The following is a 5,210-nucleotide window of genomic DNA, read 5'->3' as shown; positions in this document are numbered from 1 at the left end:
TTCAAGTGTTTTACAAATCAGGACTATTTTATTACTGTAAAAAATCTGGTAATAGTTATTAGCAAAAAAATTAACTTATGATTTTCATACGTTGTTATAAAATATATGCATATTTACATGTTTCTATTTTTTGATCGGTTTTATTCGGTTTTATCGATTATATACCGAATCATATCCAAATCCTACGGTTTTTTAAAAATCATATCCATTCGGTATATACCAAATCCAAACCATATTATCTATTTCGGTTTGGTTCGGTTCGGTACGGTTCGGTTTTGCCATATTGAACAGCCCTGAAATGATACCTACAATAATTCAGCCATTTTTAGTTTCAGTAATCCGCTGAAAATACCAATGTATTTAGAGATGAACATTATTGATTATAATAAAAATAATAAAGGAACCGTTGTTTTTCTTTTTAAAATTACGTACCATCTTGCAGTCACGTGTGTTTTGTAGCTGATTACACTTTCCAAGTTACTTTTTGATGGGGAAAATCAAATCCACTACAAGTGTTTAACATGAATTTTTTAACAAAAAAATAAGATATATTTAAGTAAAATAATAAAATAATATTATGATTATTTCAAAATCAGAAAAACCTACATTAAAATCTCATATGAAACTGGCACTAATATTTTCCAGATTAAATATTTTATCGTGAAGTTTTCATGATTTAGAAACATACGCCATAATAATTTAGGGAAAAATCGCATTTTAAACTCTGAAGTTGACACATTCTAGCAGTTTAAATATTTAATTTTTTTCACTAGCACTTTAATACCTCAAACTATAACTTTTGTCGAAACAAACCCCAAAGTCGCATCCCGCGTTTTTCTCGTAACCTTATTTGATGGTACTGTTCATGACGTTTACTGGGCAAAATACATGTTGTTTTTTGATTGAAAACGACACCGTTGAGAACATAAAATTTGTTTCGAAATCGATTTGGGGATTAGGATTCTAACAATACAAAAACGAGAAAGTTTATATAGATTCTTCACTTCTTCTACCTCGTATTTGTCTCTTGATTCTTCATTTCTTCTACCTCGTTCTTTGTCTCCTAGAAATAGCCAAAGACTCATTTTTTATAACAGGGATTCGCATGAAATGGAATTGAAGATTCATTTTGGTGGTTCAATGAAGAAGATTGGTGGTGGTGAAGATTATGAGTATTTGGATGAATTGGAGGAGCAAAAATGTGGAATGGAAAATCGATGACATAGTGTGGGATATGTTCGTTGATTTTTGCAAAGATGAAGCCCTCATTAGAGCACCACTTGGCTTGATTTGGTACAAATCAGAGAAAGAGGAGATGAAGGAACTGCGGTATGTATATGATAGATACGATGGGGAGATGTGTGAGCTACGGTCTACAAACAAGTCAGGGATAGATGTTGTGGAAGTGTTTGTTGAACATGAATGCTCAGAACACATACCTGGTGTGATTCAGCTTGCGGACACCAACCGAGATGATGCAGAATGTGGTGATGAAGAGGAAGAACACAGTGAGATGTCCAAAATAGATCGAATATAAAATCGTTGTAGAAATTATATCAACTGCAGATTTTGCATCTTCCGTGACATTTGATTAATCGTTATAGAATTAATTTTCTTGTGGACAAAAGCGAACCATTCTAACTTATTTTAAGCTTTTTTATTTTTGATTTTTTTTGTATTTGAAATTGTATATAGTTCAATAGTTTGTATTTCTATTAAATATGAAACTTATATAAAATATGCCTTAATTTTATTTTTAAATTCGACCCCTTTTCGTTATGAAATTTTTATGAAATTTTAATATTCTTAATTTATTTTTTAGTTGTTTGATATAGATTTTGATGAAATTTTAATTATAAAACTTATTTCATGTCAATTTGTTACTCGTTTTCAATTTATTACTCTAATGTTTTATATATATATATATATATATATATATATATATATATATATATATTATTTAACTAAATATGAAGCTTATTTAATAAATGTGAAATTTTGTATTTATGAAAGTATAAGTAAAATAATTTATTAATTTAATATTAATTGAAATTATTTTCTGTATGTTAATTATTGACTTGTTTGGAAACATATCTAATGTTTTTCTATAGTTAACTGAAAGAAGTTATATTGTTTTCATTAATTATTAATGATATTTTATATAACATAATATATGACTAAATGTTAGATCCATTAAAATATTAAATATTTTAATAAGAGAGATTTATCAAATAGTTTGAAAAAATTAATGAAAATTTATTCAAAAGTGTAATTCAAGGTTTTATATTATCTAGACTCAAATTTAATTATTGAGTTGTTTAAAAACATATGTAGAACTTTAATGTTGTTCCTATAATTATCTTAGGGAATATCTAGTATTTTCATTAATTATTACTTATTAGTGATATTAATTTTATATAGTATAACATACGACTAAATGCTAGATCCATTAAAAACAAATTGTTTTTATAATAAAGATGTTTCTGTTTTAATAAAAGAGGTTATATAAAATAGCATATGACAAAATGTTTGATCCTTTAATATGTTTCTGTTTTAATAAGAGAGATTTATCAAATAATCTGAAAGAAAATTAATATAAATTTATTAAAAAGTGGGATTCAATGTTTCATATTATCTAGACTCAAATTTAGTTATTGTGTTTTTGGAAACATATCTAGTATTATAATTATCTTAGGGAAATTATAGTATTTTTATTAATTATTAGTTATATTTTGTATAATATAACATATGACAAAATGTTAGATCCACTAAAAAAATCATGTTATAATAATAAAGACTATGGCTCTAAATGGTGACCAAAAGAATGAGTGGAAATAAATAATTTTTCTTCATTCCTCAAATTTGATACTATTTATAAGGAAGTTTTTTTTCCAAATGTTCCTTCTCATTTCTTTTAACTTAAGGAATCAAAGTGTAAAACTATTCGTTATCAAATCCGGCAAGGAACAATAAGGAATAAATATTCCTATTATTTTGTTCTTCTTGATTCTATTCCTTTTTGTTTCTATTATTTCTTTTGTTGTCATCAGTTAGAGCCTATATATATAACATATGACTAAGTGTTAGGTCCATTATAAAGATAAATTTGCTTCTTCTTCTTTCTGAGAAAAATCTGTGTATTCTAAAAACAATGGAGATGAAGAAAATACTGGTGCTCATATCATTCATGGGTATGAAGATATGTGTTGATGGTCTCGAGTTGAGATGGTGTTTTGGTAGTGTTTTCTGACTCGGCTGGTGTGTTTTTTATGTCTCGGCTTTTGTGTTGTCATGTGACTTAACTTTTGTGGATTTTGTTGTTGTTGTGTGTGACAAGCAGATAAAGAGATCGATGTGAAAAAGGCAAAAGGCTATGTGAATTAATGTTTGGATATGTGTGATAAAAAATCGTGAAGGCAATATAAATTAATCATATGTTTGCAGTACTCGGCGATTTAATAAAGATATGTATTGTTCCGTTATTTCAATTTTATAAATCAATACAAATAACATTTGTTGATTGATGAATTTATCCAGTGATTGAGAAAATGTTAGTAGATAAGTGTACGGTAACTCAAAGTATGACGTCTAAAATAATTAATCGGACGTCTAAATTATTAGTTAATACATCTAGAAGTTTACCAATTAAAACAATATAATATATATAATATTAAATGTCATGATCAGTAATAATAATATTCATATTATTTATTTTCTTAAGATTTTTATAAAATATATTAATTTCTACAGTTTCTAATTTTTTATTATTTATTGTTATCATATTATAATTATCTATGCGGTTTATAAGAAAATCATAATGGTTTTAGGGAGCCTAACACCTAAAACACTTTTTAGAGCACTGATTTATCTAGATAATTGTAGCAATAGAGTATCTATACTTCTCTGTTGCTCCACTGGTTTTTACGTAAAATATAACTTCGTCGAATATTTTTGTGGGGAAAGACATGAATTCAGCTTCTTTGTTTGATTAAGTTTGTACGAGCCCACAAATCACACGATTATGTGAATCTGGATTATCATCGGACTTTCCAGTTAACAGAGAAGAGTGACATGTATAGTTACAGTGTCGTTTTGATGGAGTTGACCAGGGGGATGAAAGCGATTGACCAATGTCGTGAGAAGAGAGAGATGGCTTTGGCTGATATGTTTATTTCCAAGTTCCATATGCATCTTTTTATCAGGTTGTTGATCCGCTGTTTGCGGGAGAAGACGACGGTGGTGTTGCGATGTTTCGGTGTGTTGCAGTGGATAAGGATAATCTTCCTGATGCAAATAGTTTTTGCTTTGATCATGTTTAGCTTAGTGTTTTCGTATGATTTTTTATATTGTTATAAAAGTTTGAAAGCTTTTTAATGCATCACATTTTTGATTGATCAGTTATAGAGGAATTTTATTGTGATTGAGCTTCTTCATTATTTTCCGTTGGCATTTTTACCTTGGATTTTTGCACATTATTTTAAATAGGTTAAATTCTATCTAAAACTATTTAGAATTTATCTGAATGCAATATAATTTTATTTTAAATCAGTTGTACTTTTTGTGATATAACATGTAAAGTAATATTATTTTCATATGATTTTTCAGTTTAATAAGATAATAAGATAACTGGATTTTGATCTGCTCTTTTTAAAACGACAGAATACATTTTAACAAAATCTTACTTATGAGCTTTTTTTATTTTTGATTATCTTTTTGTATTTGAAAATGTATATATTTCTATAGTTTGTATTTATATTAAATATGAAACTTATATAAAATATGCCTTAATTTTATTTTTAAATTCGATCCCTTTTCGTCATGAAAGTTTTATGAAATTTTAATATTCTTAATTTATTTTATTAATTTTTTGTTATAGAGTTTATTAAATTTTAATCAAAAAACTTATTTCATGTTTATTTATTACTTTTTCAATATATTACTCTAATGTTATATATATATTATTTAATTAAATATGAAGCTTATTTAATTAAATGCGAATTTTTGTATTTATGAAAGTATAAATAACATAATTTATTAATCAAATACTAATTGAAATTATTTTCTGTATGTTAACCTGCAAAAACAGTTATATATTTTTCATAAACTATTTGAGTATTTTAGTTATTTATTTTATTTATTAAATAATTTGAAAGTAATTAATATAATTTATTAAAAAGTGGGATTCAATATTTTATATTAACTTGGCTCAA

Source organism: Brassica oleracea, chromosome C2 (assembly GCF_000695525.1).
Source record: "Brassica oleracea var. oleracea cultivar TO1000 chromosome C2, BOL, whole genome shotgun sequence".
Classification (NCBI taxonomy): Eukaryota; Viridiplantae; Streptophyta; class Magnoliopsida; order Brassicales; family Brassicaceae; genus Brassica; species Brassica oleracea.
This window is presented reverse-complemented; position numbering follows the sequence as displayed.